General features: G+C 38.0%; 1 non-coding gene across 1 annotated transcript; it reads right to left on the bottom strand.

Moving 5' to 3' along the window:
• Positions 1-17,761: 17,761 nt before the first annotated feature.
• Positions 17,762-17,833, bottom strand: TRNAC-ACA. Its single transcript has one exon. It is a non-coding gene; the product is annotated as a tRNA-Cys (tRNA).
• Between the last annotated feature and the right edge of the window lie 3,754 nt (positions 17,834-21,587).

Here is a 21,587-nt window from a genome sequence, read left to right as displayed (position 1 = left end):
GAAGCATATTGAAAAATACATTCATTCATCCATTCATATATTGTTGTCTGTACTCACAATGTGATAGGCAGTCTCCTAGGCCCTGTAGATATAGAGGTGAAGAAGTTATACAAAGCCCTTGCTATGTGAAGAAGAACGATAACAGACATGTAAACTCATACTATAGGAAAAAAAAGAAAGTAAAATGATAGAAAGTGATGGGGTAGGTGGGACAATTTCACTAAGGTTGTCTCTTCTTTGAGAAGATGGTTAATATTAACATTCTTAGGTAATCATCACTGGAATCTATATATAATACAATATCCCCTCAGCTTGATCATTGATCTAACAAGAATGTAGTACACATGGCCAGCGCTCTGCCAGTATCCCCTTAAATCCATTTCTGGGCATGTCAACTTCATTTAAAACGGCCACCATCTATACCTTTGGACTGCTTGAACACACTGTCGGCTCATACTACAGGCTAGAAGCACCTGGCCATTAATGTCACTTCAAGGCAGCCCTTAATCAATAACATGGGTTGAGGGGGTATGCTCTATCTCTCTTGTCCCTTGATCAAGAGAGTTCTGAGGCATGCATTTTACACCATTTCCCAGATGTAAAGCTGCAGTTTCCCACTATGTCAGCTTCCTCTACAAGGTACTTCTTACTTGCATCAAGCAGTCAAGCAATCCCTAAGCAGCGGTGTGGTGGCGGCTGCTGCTCTGGCTGCCGTGCTTCCGTAGATCTGGCTGGTAAGGAGAAAATACAGAAACCCAGATGAATTTAGAGAGTTTATTATGCACACAACAAAGGCAAGATCAACATGATGTCACCTCCCCACAAGCTAGGGTGTCACAGGATGATTTAGAACTAGAGGGGTCAGATGACAGACCACACGAGCAGAGTGGCAGGGTCACTGAGGAACCACCTCTAAGTTACAGCCAAGCAGAGTCTACGGTTGTACCCCAAGAAAGAGCAAAGTATTGGTTTGGCCAAAAAGGATCATTTGGGTTTTTCTGTAAGAAGTTATGGAAGATGTTGGGATTTTGGTCCCATGTTTCATTAGAACCAGAGAGACAGATGAGAAAATGCTTCATAGCCCTCTATAAGGTGTAGTCCCTCCAGGAAGATAGGGACATGGATGAAAGTGGTCTTGTGACATCTTCTCACAAGACTTCTTAATCTCATCATGTACCAGAGTGGATCATAGGATGTTCCAGTAAGACTCAGATCAAACTGAAGTTGAGCCTTGACTGTATGGCCTAGCTGGAAACACCCAAAGTCACCATAGCACCATGGTGGAAGCATTCCACCACAGTTTGTTACTTCTCCCATGTAATGGTTAATTGCATGTGTCAGTTTGAGTGGGCTAAGGGAGGCTGGGATAGCTCTTAAGATTTTATTTCTGAGTGTGCCTGTGAGGGTGTTTCCAGGAGAGATTAACATTTGAATTGGTAGACTGAGTAAAATGGACTGCCCTCCCCAGTGTAAGTGGGCATCATCTAATCTGTTAAGAGCTCGAAGAGAACAAAAAGATGGAAGAAGGGCAAATTAATTCTTTCTGTTTGAGCAGAGACATCCGTCTTCTCCTACCCTCATGTCAATGACTTTCTACCTTGCTTTCCCTTTGGATACAGATGAAGACTATAATATTACCTGGTTGTAATTTAAAGTTGGGTCCTCAATGACATCGTGATTGGCTACTTATATGACATCAGTGTTCCTGGTTTTCAGGTTGTCGGGTTACGGGGTTTTCAGAATTGAACTGGGACCTATACCACTCACTCCCTTGGTTCTCAGGCCTTCAAACTTGGGCTGAATTCCACAACTGGCTTTCCTGCTTCTCCAGTTTGCAGATGGCAGACTGTGAGACATTTCAATCTCTATAATTCTGTGAGCCAATTCCTATAATAAATCCTTCAATCTCTTTCTCTATGTATCTTCTCTTCTGTAGAGAACCCTGACTAATATACCTCTCCCTGCTGCCCTCTACAACTTCACATCACGTCTTTAACTCCTCTGCTTGCATTTCTGCACCTCCCAAATAACCTCACTGTGCTTAGTGCTTGTCTCGGATCAGGGGACCCAACCAAGACACAAAATTACATCTACAACCACATCTAAGAGAGCCAAGTATGCAGAACTGTCAGAAGATTTTGTTATGGTACAGTTCTTAGCCAGAGCACAGAAGTCACGAGATTCATTTTGATTTCAGCTATAGAAAGCACATTTGTCTTAGAAAGAGTAAACAGTAAGAAAAATAACTCAATCTCACAAGATGTTTGTTTAGTGAAAGATGGAATCCTTTTTTCTTTTTTGAAAGAAGAGCATGACTTTTAAATGGAAACTTTTGGCATGAGGGTTTAAATATGAGTGGGTAAAGGGAGCTGGTGTCACTCTAAGAGAAAAATATAAAGCAAACATGTGCAAGTGCTATTGTAGACATTTACAAAAGAGCTGTGTGTGCAAAGTTGGAATAGAACTCTTAAAATAACTATGGTAATAACAGATCTCTTTTAAAGCAGAAGATGTATATTTTTTTCTAGCCATGCCAACGCCTGCCATGCACAGGTGGGCTTTTGGCAGTAGGGAGTTCTTGCATATAAATATTATTATTCAGATCCAAATTTAAGCACACAGATTTTACATATCCTAAGAATTCCAGTATTTGAACCTATGTAGTTTTTTTTGTTTGTTTTTTAAATTTATTTTTTAACTTATTTTAATTGGAGGCTAATTACTTTACAATATTGTGGTGGTTTTTGCCATACATTCACATGAATCATCCACAGGGGTACATGTGTTCCCCATCCTGACCCTCCCTCCCACCTCCCTCCCCATCCCATCCCTCAGGGTCATCCCAGTGCACTAGCCCTGAGCACCCTGTCTAGTGCATTGAACCTGGACTGGAGATCTATTTCATATATGTTGATATACATGTTTCAGTGTTATTCTCTCAAATCATCCCACCCTCGCTGTCTCCCAGAGTCCAAAAGGCTGTTCTTTACATCTGTGTCTCTTTTGCTGTCTTGCATACAGCGTCATCGTTGCCTATGTAGTTTCGACTTAAAGGCACATATTCTTTGCATTTCACTACTTCTTTTTAGTATCTGTCTATATCTAGAGCAATGCTGATAGGAATAATAGCTAACATCTTCTACACTTACTTTATGCTAGCACAATTTCAAATGCTTTGTGTATACCAACTCCTTTAATTCTCATACCAACCTGTGAGACAAATCACTTTTCATTTTAGGAAAACTGGAGCATAGAAACTGCATTACCTGCCCAAGATCAAAGATCTAATAAGTTGTGAAGAGTGTATTTAAATCCACACAATTTGACACAGTCTTTGATCTTAAACACTATTCTTGCATTTCACCAGTTTCTTTTAAATGATATATTAAAATTACAGTTTAAAAACTAATTTTGGTAGTTGTAGAAAGTCTTTCTCTAGGGTGCTTATAGAAAAGCTTTAAATTTAAGAGTTATGTACAAAACTCAAAAGGCAAAATAATTTAAAGCAACTTTATTTAATATGTTAATATTTACAGGCAGAAATATTATTTGAGAATTGAACTAAAATGGTAGGACCTGACTTAGTGTTGACAATAAACTGTTGTGATGATTAAAAACAATGAAAGCTAATTTAAAAACACCATTTTTCTGAAGATTAAAAAAGAATTAATAGAAATACAACTGTTCCTAAATTCAAAATGTGACTATTTATTTATTTTCCTTCACATAGATAGTAACTCAGTATTGAAACAATCACTCAGCTCAGTTGCTCAGTTGTTTCTGACTCTGGGATCCCAGAGTCTGCAACACACCAGACTTCCCTGAACATCACCAACTCCCAGAGCTTGCTCAAACTCATGTCCATCAAGTTGGTGATGCCACCCAACCATTTCATCTTCTGCTGTTCCCTTCTCCTCCTGCCTTCAATCTTTCCTAGCATCAAGGTCTTTTCCAATGAGTCAGTTCTTTGCACTAGGTGGCCAAAGTATTGGAGTATCAGCTTCAGCATGAGTCCTTCCAGTGAATATTCAGGACTGATTTCCTTTAGGATTTAATGATTTGATTTCCTTGCAGTGCAAGGGACTCACAAGAATCTTCTCCAACACCACAGTTCAGAAGCATCAGTTCTTCACCACTCAGCTTTATTTATGGTCCAAATCTTACATCCATACATAACTACTGGAAAAAACGTAGCTTTGACTAGATGGACCTTTGTTGGCAAAGTAATTTCTCTATTTAATATGCTGTCTATGTTGGTCATAGCTTTTCTTCCAAGGATCAAGTGTCTTTTAATTTCATAGCTGCAATCACCTTCTGCAGTGATTTTGAAGCACTCCGCCGCCACCCCCCCAAAAGTCTCTCACTGTTTCTATTGTTTCCCCATCCATTTGTCATGAGGTGATGGGACTGGATGCTATGATCTTAGTTTTTTGAGTGTTGAGTTTTAAGCCAGCCTTTTCACTCTCTTCTTTCACTTTCATCAAGAAGGTTTTTGGTTCTTTGCTTTCTGCCATAAGGGTGTTATCATCTGCATATCTGAGGTTGTTGATATTTCTCCCGGCAATCTTGATTCCAGTTTGTGCTTGATCCAGTCTGGCATTTCGCATGATGTACTGTGCATATAAATTAAATAAGTAGGCTAACATTGTACAGCCTTGACATACTCCTTTCTCAATTTGGAACCAGTCTGTTTTTCCATGTCTGCTTCTTGACTTACATACAGATTTCTCAGGAGACAGGTAAGGTGGTCTGGTACTCCCATCTCTTTAAGAATTTTCCACAGTTTGTTGTGATCCACACAGTCAATGAAGCAGAGGTAGATATTTATCTGGAAATAATCACTATATAGTTCCTAATATCTGTTGGAACTAAAAGTTGTTAATTATAAAATTATTAGTCAAAAATCAGCTTTTTGTCTGATTTTGCTCAGGTTAAGATTGCTAATTTATATGGGTAGACCTTTTAATATAATAGCAGATTTCTGTGCATAATGCCCCTAACATCAAAATCAAAGAATGATTGTGACTCAGGCCTGGACACCGGTTAGAAGAAGAATGTTTGTCTATAGCTATTAAATAATACACATGCCATTAATATACATAATAAAGAGAAAAAAATTAGCTAGATGTTAGTTTGCCTGAGTCCAATAACATGAACTCAAAAACATTCTCCTTTAGAATACAGAAAGGGAATTGTAGGTGATCCTCAGGTGCCAGTGTGTAAGATTTAGGGCTGAACATTAGCTTAACCAATTTCCTTGGATCTTCTTTAACACCTGTGATCCTTAGGAGTCATATTCCCTGGTAAGCAACATATTGATGGGTTGGGGCGTATTGAATCAATCATTTTCATATCAGTCAATTTATCATCAAATAGAGTAATATTAGAAGGGAGAAGCAGATTGGCTGAATCCAACTCATGATAAAAGGAAGAGAAATGCCCCAGGGCTAGACCTGGACAAAAGAGCTTCAAGGTTCTGACTACCGTACTAATGAGGTTCCCAGGTGGTGCTAGTGGTAAAGAACCCACCTGCCAATGCAGGAGGCATAAGAGACCAGAGTTCAGTCCCTGGGTTGGGAACATCCCCTGGAGGAAGGCATGGCAACCCACTTCAGTATGCTTGCCTGGAGAATCCTATGGACAGGGGAGCCTGATGGGCTACAGTCCTTAGGTCGAAAAGAGTTGAAGGAGACTGAAGCAACTTAGCACACACAGCACTATACTAATAATGATAATTACAAGAATTAACATTATTTAAATGGTATAGACATTCAATAAATGATCCGTTTGATAGTCCTCTTCTGATTCATAAACAATTGTTTTCCATTACTGTCCCTTAGCAAAGAGCCTCCTATCGATCCTGTTGTAAAATGGAGACAGGGCTTTGTATCAATAGTTTTTCAGCACTAAGCAATAAAAAATAAACTCCAGCTAATTTTGGAAGCATAAAAATTTATTAGAGGAATATTAGAGAGCTCTTGGTATAGTTAGGAGACTGGAGATCCAGACTAAATGCTTAAAAGTACAAATTACACTGAGCCACACTTCCGCCCTGACCTGATGATGAAACTGTTGCTGCCCTCATTGAGTGCCAGCTGCAACAATTCGCACTTTGCCAACTTTTCAACCTTATAGCAACTTTTAATGCCACCAAGTAGAGAGACTAGCTTCTCAGTTGAAGTTTGATATTCATGCATGTGATCGGTAGAGTTCAGGTTCATCTTTATGCCCTGACTTTAAGGGAACCTGGAAAGTGAATGCTTATATTTTCTCACTTCTGGGAAGGAAATCTATTTCTCCTGCTATGAAGACTTATAAAGTGTAGAATTGCCTCACATAGGAAGAATGCTGAGATGATAAGTGGTTAAAAAGAATGATGATTGTCTAGTCCATGACATCTTTATATAAAGCCCTTTTGAAGAGCTCTGGCCTCTGGCCTTGTCAGAAAACCAAGTTAAGTGGTCTCTAAATTTGCTCCAAGGATTCTGACTGATGGTATAACACTGTTGTTCAAATAATGGATCTCTCAGATGTACTGACATGATCTTGAAGGAAAATTTCCTATACTTATTCGTGTAGTAGTGAATATCAGTAAGTCTATCAGTATAGAGAGAAAAATCTGGAGTTAATAATAGTATGTTTGACACTAGGACTTGATGCCAGAATGAACATGAGGGATGACCAAATGTTAAGTCTTTTTTATTAAGAAAAGAGGTGATATTTTTTGTACATTTCATCAATAGATCTAAATTCTCTACGTTTTTTTTTAAACTTTCTAAAATGTCAAAGCAGAAGAATGAATATATTATGTTGACCATTGCACTGAATTTTATTTATAGGTGGGGTATACCTGATTTGGCAGGAAATTTCTATGTTGTAAACTGCAAAATTTTCACCCAATTTTAATACCCAGAATTATCCAACATGGTCTCAAAATTTGTTCTCCAGGTAGAACAAGTGATTTTTTAAATTGATATGTTTTCATTAAACTGACATAGGGAATCTGCCCATTCAACAAAGTTTGTGCAAAATGGTAGTTGGATTAGTATTGGTGATGCTTCTGTAATTTTTTTTTTTTTGTATGTGTGTTGTGCTATGTGCTATGCTCAGTTACTTCAGTCATTTCTGACTCTTTGTGACCCCATGGACTATAGCCCAGCAGGCTCCTCTGTCCATGGGATTTTCTTGGCAAGAATACTGGAGTGGGTTGCCATGCCCTCCGCCAGGGGATCTTCCCAACCCAGGGACTGACCCTGAGTAATATTAAAATGCTTTTAGGATGCTTATTGCAGAGACTTTCTGCTTCTCAAAAGAAATGAAGAGGCATTGCTTGGAGATTCCAAATTCTTTAATCTACAGGGAGAGCATAAGCGTTTTCTTTAAGATGACATTGGTAGGTACACATTAGGGTCAGCGCCAAAAAAAAAAAAAAAAAAATGGAGCTAAGATTGAATAAGCTAGGCTGTGGCAGAAATAGTTAGGTATAGGCAGTGCAGTATAATGATCACAATTACTGAGCAATTATCTGGAACTCAAGTAGTCAGGACAGTGCAGCTTCTGTTTGCGTTTGTGCGGCACTGTTGTCATACACCAGGGAAGGCGATGGCACCCCACTCTAGTCCTCTTGCCTGGAAAGTCCCATGGACGGAGGAGCCTGGTGGGCTGCAGTCCATGGGGTCGCTAAGAGTCGGACACGACTGAGCGACTTCACTTTCACTTTTCACTTTCCTGCATTGGAGAAGGAAATGGCAACCCACTCCAGTGTTCTTGCCTGGAGAATCCCGGGGACGGGGGAGCCTGGTGGGCTGCCGTCTATGGGGTCGCACAGAGTCGGACACGACTGATGCGACTTAGCAGCAGCCATTGTCATACACAGTGTGTTAATACCCATATCAAAAGTTTGGTAGACAGAGCAGTTCATCAGAAACTTTAGAAAATGACACTATTTAATAGCATCAGCATAGGAAGCAGCGGGTGCTAAGATGAAAAGGGCTTTGAAGCTTCTCTGCGTGTACACGTGTATGTGTGCCTGCGTGCTATCTGTCTGTATGAGAGAGAGACAGACAGACAGAAACAGAGAGGGAAGGAGAGAGAGGTAGGGAGAGAAGGGTGGGGGAATGAGAAAAAAGTGAGAGTTAAACATTAACAACCTTGTCTTGAAAATCTCTCTCCCACTTAGCTGGTTATGTTATCTTACCCCTTTGACTAATATTACTATTAAAACCAAAATAAAGTAATACTTTTCAGGGAGTGTGCATTGAGAGTTAGTTGTATGCAGGCATGTGAGAGTAGTTAGAATAATTGGGTAAATACTGGATGGTCAATAAATATTGAATCTTGAATGCTATATTATTATATATAGCTGCTATTATATATCTGCTCTGATTGATCAGTGCCTCTTATGGACAGGTAGGTAAAAATTCTCAATATTACCTATTTATTGAAATAAATTTTAACATTTTATTTCATTTTTATTTCTAAGAATTAAAGCATTCCAAAAGATATTCAGAGTTGCTGCCTAAGTCAATGAACTTTTTCTAGAAATAAACCAAATGTTTTCCTCCTGACAGGCTGTGTTTCTCTTTCTCTGTCTTCTCACAGTCCATTTGTCCTAATACCTAGACATTCTTATTATATTTGAGCTCTTTCTGGAAAGTCCAACAGCTGTTTCTACAAAGGTTACCATTGCATACTGACCTCCTCTGTGAAATGCAGTTGAATTATTTATGTGTGCCATGCTTCACAAAATGGAGAGCAAGAGGGGCCACTAATATTCACTCCCCAATTGGTAGAAGTCAGTAGGAAGAAAAAAGGTAGCCCAAATAAATTACTTAGTAGAATGAAAATCAATGACATCTTTTATCAAACGCTGTTAGCTCAGGCCTCCAAGTGTCAGGAAGAAGACATCTAAAACATTTGGCCCACTCAAGTGAAGGACAAAAAAAATGTTCTTTTCAGGGGCACCAAGGCCAAGGGAACTCTAGTTAGATAAAATCAGGCATAAGATGCTGACTGGAGTTGAAGTCCTGCAATTCCTCTGATTAGTCACATGGATGACCCCAATAAGAACTCAAGTCCTAATGACAGAGCCTTTAGTCGGGCTGTTTGCTTTTGGAGGTAATAGATCGAAAGCTGATGAAGTCTTAGAAATTAAGAACAGCACGAAAGTGATTTTGTCGATTTGCGGTGGAATTTGAAAAAAAAAAAAAATCTCCTCGGAAGGATAATGGATTCTTCTTTCCCTTTTCTCTGTAGATATTTATTTACTTATTATGGAATAGAAACCCATAGAGTTATTTTTTTTTTTTTAAAGATCTGAAGATTCTCTGTAGCACAAAAACTCAATCACAGCTAATGCCCTAAGCAAACAAAAGGTGAAAGTTTTGAGTTCCTATTAATTTCTTTCAAGATTTTGAAATACAACTTCGAAGTATTAATTACAGTCAAGTTGGATGAAACTGAAGGGCAAATCATTGTGTTGTTTCAATTTCATAAGGGATGAAGGTTTCCATGAGAATTTAATTTTCTTTCTTCTGCAGGTTAGGTTGTTATCGGTATACAGTGGATTCAGGTAACATGAGCTTATTTTATTTATTTTTTTCCCTTGAATGAGTTTTGCAAAGTTGCCTCAGAGAATTTCCAAATTGAAGAGGAGAGATGTGGATTGGTAGTTTTTCTAGACAGTGATGCCATACACAGGGATTGTGGATGGATCAACACAAGTCTTTTGCCACTCATGGGAAATAATTTAAAAGTGCACGCTTCATCAATGGTCAGGAGCATTAACTTCATAAGAAAGGTAGCACATTATGCTTATTTCTCAACTTTGCTATTAATTCTTTGTTACCTTGGGCAAGCCATCTGGGGAAAGGAATTTAATAATAAAAAGAGGTATGTGCTCTTCCTTTCCTAAGCTGGCCGAAGGCTTATTTCACTGCTTGAGTTACTCTAACCACTAAAAAACAATTCAAGCTCTGTGCTTCTGCCCAATTTACATTGTGCTTGAAACCAGAATTTAAAAGAATCTACTTACTATGCTTGCTTTAATTTTTGCTTGATATTTTGAGGCCCAAATTTATGCAATTATACTTTAAGGCTGTAAACTTATAAAGTTGATTTCTTAAAATATATTTCATCATATACATATTCTGTGTGCCATAATGCATTATGTTGGGGTATGTGTATTCCTTTTCCTGAGTAGTATTCTTATTTCTTCTCTTTTTATGATTTAGAATTCCTTAAAATTAATTAGGAAATATTTACAGTGCATTTTTATGGAGAGAGAATCCAGACTTCTTTTGGCGTCTCAAAATAGAGTATAACCTCCTCCCTCAGTTCAGTTCAGTTCAGTCACTCAGTTGTGTCTGACTCTTTGAGACCCCATGGACCGCAGCACACCAGGCCTCCCTATCCATCACCAGCTCCCGGGGTTTAGTCAAACTCATGTCCATTGAGTCGGTGATGCCATCCAACCATCTCATCTTCTGTCATCCCCTTCTCCTCCTTCCCTCAATCTTTCCCGCATGAGGGTCTTTTCAAATGAGTCAGTTCTTCTCATCAGGTGGCCAAAGTATTGGAGTTTCAGCTTCAACATCAGTCCTTCCAGTGAACACTCAGGACTGATCTCCTTTAGGATGGACTTGTTGGATCTCCTTGCAGTCCAATGGACTCTCAAGAGTCTTCTCCAACACTACAGTTCAAAAGCATCCTCCCTACCTGCTTATTAACCACTGCTTTCTTTATATTCTCTCTGGACAGTTTCATCCTTTCCAGAGTCTCAGTTACCAACTAAGGCCTAGCTCAAGTGATTGCCATGCAAGGCAATAAATAAATGATCTTTTAATACATATGTGGAAAAAAATAAGAGCTTCAGTATTATTGGGGCTTCCCAGGTGGCACTAGTGATCAAGAACCTGCCTGCTAATGCAGGAGACATAAGAGATAAGGGTTCAAACCCTGGGTCAGGAGGGCATGGCAATCCACCCCAGCATTCCTGCCTGGAGAATCTCATGGACAGGGGAGCCTGGTGGGCTACTGTCCATAAGGTTGCAAAAAGTTGGACAAGACTGAAGCAACTTAGCAGACAGTATTATTGTTAGGAATTTCATATTATTCTGATATAAATGTTAAAAGAGTTCAGACTGGATAGTAATGCAGTGATGTTGTTTTTAAAAAAAAGAATTCTTTTTCAGTGTATTAATCTGAATAAGATATAAGTTTTCTATTTTAGAAATGACTTTAGAAGGGCATGCTCTTTTACCTGTTACTGAATGAACCTATTTACAGACACCTGCCTATATAGAGTAAAATATATTTGATATTTTAATTTTACTGTGAAAAGAACACTTAAAATGAAATATACTGTTTCAACAATTTTTTGAGTGTACAGTGTATTATCATTGACTATAATGTAATGTTGTACTGCAGATCTCTAGAGCCTGTACATCTTTCTTACTGAACTTTATGGACATTAAGTAATAACCTCCCATTTTCTCCCATTGTTCCCTAGATCCTGACAACCACTATTCTACTCTTTGATTCTATGAATTTGACTATTGTAGAAAGTTTCTTGGGTTTCTGTGGTTGCTCAAGATGGTAAATAATCTGCCTGCAATGAGGGAGACCTGGGTTTGATCCCTCGGTTGGGAAGATCCCCCAGAGAAGGGAACAGTACTCACTCCAGTATTCTTGCCTGGAGAATTCCATGTACAGAGGAGCCTGGCAGGCTACAGTTCGTAGGGTCACAGAGTCAGACATACTGATCGACTAACACTTTCATCATTTTATATTAGTGAAATTATGTGATGTTTCTTCTTCTCTGACTGGCTTATTTCACTTAGCATAAAATCCTCAAGGTTCATTCATCTTGTTACATATTGCAAAATTTGTTCTACTGTATGTACCTACCACATTTTCTTTATCCATTCTTCTGTTGATGGAAATTAAGGTAGTTTCCACATTTAGGCTACTGTGATTAGGGCTGCAATGAATATAGGATTGCTGATATCTCTTTGAGATCCTGATTTAAATTCTTTTGGATAAATAGAAGTGGAATTGCTGAGTCATACGGTTGTCCCATTTTTAATTTTGTAAGGAACCTCCATGCTGTTTTCCACAGCAGCTGCACCTTTTTGCATTCCCACCAACAGTGCGTGAGTGTTCCTATTTCTCTACATCCTTGCCAACACTTATTGTCTTTTGTTTTAATCTCTAAAATACATAAGACATTTCTACAATTTTAAAACAAAATAAAAAAAAAACCCAAACTAGTAACCTGATTAAAAAATTGGCTAAAATTTTGAATATACATATATCTCCAAAGCAGACATTCAAATGGCCAACACGTAGATGAACTCAACTTCACTAAACATCAGGGAAATTCAAATCAAAATATCATCTTATCAGTTAGGATGATTATTATTAAAATATTTGTATGATATTTAAGCAAACATTACAGTTTGCTTGCATACAGTTCTACACTGCAGTCTGCTTGCATACAGTTCTCGGGACTCAGTGGGGAAGAAATCAGTGGGTCAGAGAAGCAAACTGAGGGATTCTCACTTTTCCAAGTTCACCCCACTCCAGTACTCTTGCCTGGAAAATCCCATGGACAGAGGAGCCTGGAAGGCTGCAGTCCATGGGGTCGTTGAGTGACTTCACTTTCACTTTTCACTTTCATGCATTGGAGAAGGAAATGGCAACCCACTCCAGTGTTCTTGCCTGGAGAATCCCAGGGACGGGGGAGCCTGGTGGGCTGCCATCTATGGGGTTGCACAGAGTCAGACACGACTGAAGCGACTTAGCAGTAGCAGCAAAGGAGGAGTTCCTATAGGTACAGACCATTGTTCAATAGCCATGAGTTCTCAGACTATTTGGTCTTTTCCTTTCCAAATATGGTATATTCAGCTCTTCTTTCATGGTCCCCAAAATGTGATAAAACAGATATATAATCTGTTTCCTTAATATGTCCCTGGCACTAAGTTTTATAGGGCTAGATCAGCATAAACAAACTCATGAGCATACCAAAGCAGATCAAGAATGGCCAAGTATTCATGTTTATGCCAAGTCACTTTAGTTGTTTCCAGTTCTTTGCAACCCCTTGGACTGTAGTCTGTCAGGCTTCTCTGTCCATGGGATTCTCCAGCAAGAATACTGGGGTGGGTTGTCATGTCCTCTTCTGGTGGATCTTCCCAACCCAGGGATCAAACCCATATCCCTTAAGGCCTCCTGCTTTGGCAGGCAGGTTCTTTACCACTAGCACAGACTGGGAAGCCCCAAGCATTCATAAAGCTGATCATTTATTTTGAAACATAAGATTGGAAGTTATTTACTCACTTAACATTTCAATGTTAGTGATAGTCAAACTACTCTCAACAGATTACGTCAGCAAGCTTCATACCAGTAGTCTATGGGCTTAAGTATCGTGGTGAATAGACTGATAGCCAGAGAATGTCTCATCACACAGTATTAATATTATGGGCTTATAGTAGGTTTCACATAGGCTGGGGGATATTCAGAGAACAATCAAGAAAGTTATTAAGGCAAGCAGTCAACTTGGTTGGCCTGCATTGTATTTTCATGATCTCTCATTTTCTGCCTTTTTTGTCACTTTCTGTACACCTCACATATTCTTTACCTTCTCTAATAGCATTTTATTATTGGAAACAGTTCTCATTGGTAATAAAGATATATTATTAGGGCTTATTAAATTTTTTCCTTATAATCTTTAATTTTTATAACTAAGGATTTAAGTGAATTTTTTTATCTAAAATTGCAGCTAAAACTATTTTTACTTTGAAGCATTTCCTGAACTCTAAAGCAGAGGTATTTATTCCAACTATGATTTTGCAAGATTTTAAAAGTATGACTATTAGAACACTCATTACATGCATTATGGTTATTTTTTATATGTGACATCACAACCCTAATGTAATCCCCATGAAGGCAGATGATGTATTTTATTCATTTCTGTATTTTTCTCAGTTCCTGACAGTATATGTTCAATAAATATTTACTTAATAAATAATAGATAACTAAGTTCATGAAGATGTGATTTCTATATTTCTCAGGTCATCATGAACAGTATCACGATCATTGCAAGCAGTCAATTAATATATGAGGAATTATTGAAATACTTTGTGAGTAGCTCTTTAATTGATTGAAACCCTACCTGCAATGATTGTTCCTTGAGTCTTCTATTTGTAGGCAGAGGGAGGCAATAGAAAAAGTGCTGTCCTAAGAATTGATTTTTAGCTTTAGCTGGAATTTTTTTTTTGGTATTATTTTGGGCAGTTCATTTTTATGTTTACAACCTTCAGTGTCCTCCTGTTAAAATGAAGATAAGAACTGCCCTGCACTCTTTACTGGGTGGGTTGTGTTGAGAATGAAATGGGATACTCTATTTTGTAAATAAAGGAACTCTATAAATGTAAGTGATAAATTGGAATATTGGGTCTGCAATTTTGGTCCACCAAGATTAACTTTCTCCATTCAAAACGATTTGAAAGATATATTTTTGCGGTGGTCAAACCAATTAGGAATGTAGATGAACCCTTTTTTTTTGAGGTTTGAAAGTACGTTTTATTCAATATTAACAAAATATTTTATGAACACACAAAAATATTGTGATAAATTTAAGAAAAAAATTTAAAAGATAAGTGTGCTAAAATATAAACATTCTGCTGCTGCGAAGTCACTTCAGTCGTGTCTGACTCTGTGTGACCCCATAGACGTCAGCCCATGAGGCTCCCCCGTCCCTGGGATTATCCAGGCAAGAACACTGGAGTGGGTTGCTATTTCCTTCTCCAATGCAGGAAAGTGAAAAGTGAGAGTGAAGTCGCTCAGTCGTGTCTGACTCTTAGCGACCCCATGGACTGCAGCCCACCAGGCTCCTTCGTCCATGGGATTTTCCAGGCAAGAGTACTGGAGTGGGTTGCTATTGCCTTCTCATGGCATTCTAACTCATGATAAATTATGCATTCTAGGGAAGTGTTATAAAAATTAGACATGTCTACATATTTCTTCTCCATCCAGAAGTAATAATCAGGAGTTCTTTATGTAAAACAAGTTACATTCCTAAATTCTAGATTCATAGCTATATTGGAAGTAATTTGATTTTTTAGCAAAACATAAACACCAAACTCCAGGTTCAACACTTCGCTGTATCAGAATGTCCGTTTCTTTAGCAACTTTTACCCTTTATAAGGATTTTAAATGTTCACATTCAGAGTTATCTTCAAGTCACAAGAGCAACTCTCTATAGACCCCATTAAATTATATTAATCAGTTATCCCAATATTAAAGTTTAATTAAAATTCTAAATAAAATTAACACAAAATTTGAAGCAAACATCTAAGTATATGTTTCCCTAGAAATTTCTTAAAGGCCAGGCATGAGAGCTACAGTAATTAAAGACTTATCAGTAACCTGTTTAAGTTGAGCATCTAACATAGACATTTAATTTAGGTTAGTACTTAACATAACTACACTGGAACTGACTGTTAGAATATCTGCTCGTTATTAAAAATAATAGCTGGAAAATTAACATTTAACAATTTTGATGAAACATGCTCAGTATTCAAGTAGATATTTTCCCCCAAATATGTATAAATACATATTTAGTAAAGGCCCCTATCTTCTTATAAAAAATCCTACTAATGTTTTCAGTAAATTAAGGAAATTTGTTAATATAATAGAAAGTACCAGAATAGCAGTTATAGAGTGTGCTATTGAAAAGAATATTTAAGAGAGCATTTAGACATTCAGTGATATTGTCGTTGGTTTCAGTGGGTATATTACAAATCTAATAAATGCCAATTTGAGCATTTAATCAATAGTTATTGGACATCTATTGGATACTACTATACTAAAGGCATATAGATAATACCATGGGGCATTTTACAAGATTGTAAAGTGTATTTTATTTGCTTTTAAGTGCTTGCACTAAAATAGGAGGGAGTGCAAAGTAGAAAGCTATAAGAACCAAAATAGTTCAGATTATTAGAAAAAATTAAAAATTACATCTGACTGGAATAACTGAAGGAAATTCTATGAAAAAGCACTTAACTAGCCCTTGAAGGATAAAATATCAGATAATATAAAAACTGAAGATGAAAAGCTAACTAGATATACAATAATATATTTAGATGCTTCTTTATTAGGTGCATATATTTTAATAAATTTTATATCCTTTTTAAATTTTTATCCTTTTATCATTATATAATGTCCTTCTTTGTCATTTGTTATAGACTTTTTTTTTTCAGACTTTGTTTCAAAGCCTGTTTTCTCTGATATGAGTGTTGCTACCCCTGCTTTCTTGTTTCCATTTGTATAAAATATTATTTTTCTATCTCCTTGTTAAAATTCTGTGTTCCTCTACTGTTTGCCCTAATTCATTTAGCATTCTTACTGCTAAAGCTTTGAACTTTTTAATCTGGTAAACTATTTATTTCATTAGTCTTTTTTTTTTTTTTTTAGGGGTTTTCTCTTGTTCTTTGATTGAAACAAATTCCTCTTCTCATTTTGCTTAACTTTTTATTTAAAATTAAGTGAAAGAAAGAAACTCAAGTCAAGTCACTCAGTCGTGTCTGACTCTTTATGACCCCATGGACTGTAGCCCACCAGGCTCCTCCGTCCATGGGATTCTCCAGGCAAGAAACTGGAGTGGGTTGCCATTTCCTTCTCCAGGGGATCTTCCCAACCCAAGGATCGAACCCAGGTCTCCCACATTGAGGGCAGACACTTTAACCTCTGAGCCACCAGGGAAGCCCAAAATTAAGTGAAGCAGTTACCTATTGCAGTGTTGATGGGGTGTGAGTGGCAGCATCCTTATATAGTCTTTATGTTCCCGGTGGCCTTGGTGGATAAGCTGGATCTGACATGAACAGAAGCCACATCTTTCTCCAGGGTGTTCTGTCAGTTATCATCACCTTGGTAGGAGGTGAAACTTGAAGTTGATGAGTTAGGGCCAGGGCTCGGACTCCTCTTCAGTGGCCATCACTGTTCTATCAGGGGCTGTGTTGGTCCCTATTGTTGGAGCAGAAGTTCTGAGGGCCGTGTCTTGGTGGCTCCATTCCCTTAAAGGGTGTGCTCTCCTCTACTCCCAGCACTGGCAGCCTTGCTGGGGTAAGAGGCACTGTTGCAGGTGTTTGATGGGGGTCGGGGTGTGGGCTCCTGCAGTCAGAGACCCAGATTACTTCTGATGTGCCACTTGTGTAAGGCTTGGTGATGTCTGCCCCCACCCTGCTCAGATGCCTCACTGGGTCTGAGCTGTTTTTGTATCTCACAGCTGAGTTCTCCCCTTGGCTCAAGGCACCCCTCTCTCTAATGTGGAGTTGTGTCATGAAGGAAGAAGGGCTAGAGCAGTGTCTCAGGTCAGGCTGGTGAGATGACAGGAAACCGGTGGAGTTTCAATCTACCTTGTCTCAGAAGTAAGCAAGAGTGTGCGTGCTCCTCCTGAGTGGAGTCCAGGCTTCTCTCAGCCCCTCTGTTAGACCCACTGGCCCTCTAACCAGCCAAAGAGATTTGTCTTCCCAGTGTGGGACCCAGGACTGGGGTGTGCAACATGTAGCTCGAACCACTCCTTTGCCAGAGAGGATCTTTGCCCATGTAATCTCCCTCCTTCTTTGTGTTTTTTCTAGTTTGTGTAGTCGTGTCCGAGTCTTTGCGACTCCATGGACTGTGGCCTACCAGGATCCTGAGTCCATAGGATTTTCCAGGCAAGAGTACTGGAGTGGGTTGCAATTTCCTTCTCCAGGGGATCTTCCCAACCCAGGGATCAAACCTGGGCCTCCTGCATTGTAGGCAGACGCTTTACCATCTGAGCCACCAGGGAAGAAGCTATTATATTTTTAGGGAAAAAATTTATTATTATAAAATAAAGGAAGAAATTGAGGATCAAAGAAATGAAGTAGCTTGTTAAGGTGACTTAAAATTTACTCTAAGTGCTTTTTGGGTGAAGCTTTAAAATAGCTGGTACACTATTTCAGTTTGTTTCCTTTGGACACAGCATTTCTTTGGATCACCAGTATGTGGCAAATATTTAAAGTCGCAGTTTTTCCTGTTTTTTCATTTATTTTTAAAAAGTGAATAGAATGTTGAATGGATTACTTTTCTTTTTTGTATGTCTCACAATGACCACATAAGTATAATCGACAATTTTAGACCATTTTACTTTAGATTTGACATAAAGATAGAAATTGTAGCCCCCAAATTCTTTAACACACAGACGCACACAGATAGTAAGACAGAGAGAGAGAGGAGAGAGTAGTAGAGGGGAGAGGAAAGAGGAGGCTAGAATGAGAGGAGAGGGTGGGTGAGAAGAACAGGGAACAAAAATAAAATTGAGGATAGATTAAGGGCTTTTGTTATTTATCTGTGCTGTCTGTTCTTTCTTCTCTATGGCAATCAATTTGAATTCTCTTTGCAGATATCTATGTGTGCTTGTAAAAGGCAAAAAAGATACACACATACATATGCATATAATTTAAACTTTAAATCTGGATTTTTACCACACAATAATGATCAGTGTCTGTAAAAGGTTATAGAAACTGGAAGGCAGTCCATATATTTTAAACTAATCTCTTTTAGAGTACCTTTAAATTATATTCAACATAGCAGTTTTATTAAATTCCTTGATTTAAAGTATTACTGAATTATCCTGTAATCTACAATTCTCACGCGAATAGACAAAAACTCCATCAAGCTAAGGAGATGGGAATCTAATTCCACAGAACAAAATGTGCTTTTAATAAACTGTGACAAAACAGTCACAAAAAAGAAAAAGGTTTAGGAGGCAAAAGATCCAAGTCTCAGACTAATGAAAACATTCAATCCACATGTCACAAGCAAATAAGAGGAACGAATATGGTAAGTCGGTGCTGACCTTCAAGAATACATTTTCTCTATGCTGGAACAGACTCACCTAGGAGAGCAATGAATCTTCCTGGTTAACATTTATCTTACAAAGAAGTGCAATAAAATAGTTAAAAGAATAAATTTTAAAGCAAGAACACAGTGAAACCAACCTAACTAAAGGAATATGTTTCACAAAATACAAACATAAAGCCTATTGAATGATAGTACATATCTGTGCATGTATGGGCACGTATACACAGCATTGAGATGGATTGGTTGTAGGCTGCTTCTATTTTCCAAACTCTGATGGTATTTGAAAGCTTAATTACAAATTAAGATTTCTGATTGTAAGTAACTTATATCCATTATAGAAAACTAAAATTACCAAGATTAGAATTAAGGAAAAAATTATTCACATACTTAAACACTGTTAACATTTTTGTACATTCACCTTGTATTATCTTTTAATTTTGCTGGAATTTTATTTGCATAATTGAGATATTACTTTTAGTTAATTTTATATTCTTCTCTTTTCACTAAATTGGACAGAGAAATTTCCAATCACATTTAAGAGAAAACCTTATTGTAAATGACTGCCTGATATTCTAATAGATTCATATACTTCAATACATAAATAGTCCTTATTCACGGACATTAAAACATATTTTTTTGCTTCTTAATAATGCTGCATTAATATTTTTTCTTTGTCAATACAGTTTCTGTACCTCCTTTGTATAATTTCTATGAATATAATTTTCAATTCCAAGGGCAAGAACATTTTGAAGTCTCTTTGGCTTATATTACCAATTGTTTTCCAGAAGTTTGCATCAATTTGTACAGCACTATATAAGGGTGTCTTTTACCCTTTGATTGAGCTAACAGTGATTACGATTTTCATTTTTTATAATTTGTTCTATTTTTTTAAAAATCCCTCTTTATTAAATTTTTGTTTATTCTTGACTACATTGATATTGGCAATTCTATACGTATATTTTCTCATTTTATTAACTATTTTCTTTCTTATTTTCTTTTGATGCTTTACTCTTTTTGTCATCTACTGTGCTTTTTATGTAGGAAGGCTCAAGAATTTTGTCACTCATGTTTTTACTTTTCTATTCTTTATTACTAGTTTTTCCTTTGGTGGTAATTATATTATTTGAATCATGCAAATGCTTATTATTTACTTGTCATCTACATCATTTTTCAGTTGCATCTACAGATGTTTTTCTATTTCTCTTAGCATTAATAATAATGCTGCTGCTGATGGCTAGCTTATATGTTTGGCATTGTTTGAAGTGCTTGTTATATTATATAACTTGATCCTCATGAAACCCAAGAGGAAGGTCATATTATTAAGTCCACTTTTTAGATGAGGAAATGAGGCACATAGAATTGAAATAACTTTCTCAGTGAAAGTGAAATTCGCTCAGTCATGTGTCCTACTCTTTGCAACCCCATGGACTATACAGGCCATGGAATTCTCCAGGCCAGAACACTAGAGTGGGTAGCCGTTCCCTTCTCCAGGGGATCTTCCCAACCCAGGGACAGAACCCAAGTTTCCCACATTGCAGGCGGATTCTTTACCAACTGAGCCACCAGGGAAGCTCAAAAGGGTGCATTGCTTCCCCATCAGGGAATCCAACCCAGGTCTCCAACATGACAGGCAGAGATACTGACCACGATACTAAACAGGAGGGTGCAACCACCTGGCCTCCCCAACTTGTTCAGTGCTACCCATCAAAATACCAACCCAGGCAATCTGGCCCCAGAATTAATTTTTATTTATGGCACTTTGATAGTATTTCATTCATTACCTAGAGGTTCATGCTCTGCCCATCTTCATTATGTATGAGATCTTTAATCAGTTTAGGCTTATTCTCTATATTAGTTTTGAAACCAGTTTACATTTAAAAGAATAAATTTTGATCTGTAAACTCTGTGAAGCACAAATAAAATAGATTCATTTTCTCTAACCATTGACTTCAGCCATCCTGTGTTGAATTTCCCTTTTCCTGGTGACACATAATGGTATTTTTATCTCAGACAAATCCTGTAGCAGTTCCAGAAAGACCCTTTCTGATCAGTAATATTAAAATCCCACCCATTGCACAGGTTATGGATGTGGAAGAGTAGTTCTAGTTCAAACTAGTCCCAATTTCCCTCCTTCCTGTTCTGTCAGTACATCCCATTGTCCCTTGTTTCTGAGCTCCTTGGTCCAGAGGTGTCCTTCTTCAGGGTTATCTTCAAGAGAGCCCAGTCTGTGCTACCTCCTGTGGTGTCCATTGGGCCTGCTGAAAACTTGCACATTCTCTCATCTGACACAAAGTTGACATGCAGGCTCTTCTACTGCATCTCTACTTTGCACGTTTCAAATTTCTTCAATCCAATAGGATTTGGGGTAGAGGTGGAGCTCTGATAGCTGAGCCAATCCACTGCACAGGCAGGTATCCGCCTGGAGAATGAGATGCCTGTTCAACTACACATTCCTACTTCCTAGGAGTCACTCTCTCAGGATTCCTTACTTGATTTGAGGAAATGAGGATATTTCTCTCTTTCTCGCTCAGTGTGTCTCTATCTCTTTCTTTTTCTCCCTCATTCTCCTTCCCGTACTTCTTCTCTGGTTTTTGTTTATACAGACAGACAGGGCTGAGAAGAAGGTTGGATGAGATGACAATTGAGGGCAGGAAATCTCTCTCATAATAAGCCCTGGAAACAACAGTCTGGCTGCTGCT

This window comes from Bubalus bubalis, chromosome 7 (assembly GCF_019923935.1).
Source record: "Bubalus bubalis isolate 160015118507 breed Murrah chromosome 7, NDDB_SH_1, whole genome shotgun sequence".
Taxonomy (NCBI): domain Eukaryota; kingdom Metazoa; phylum Chordata; class Mammalia; order Artiodactyla; family Bovidae; genus Bubalus; species Bubalus bubalis.
The sequence above is the reverse complement of the archived record's forward strand: the minus strand, read 5'-3'. Positions and strand labels throughout refer to the sequence as shown.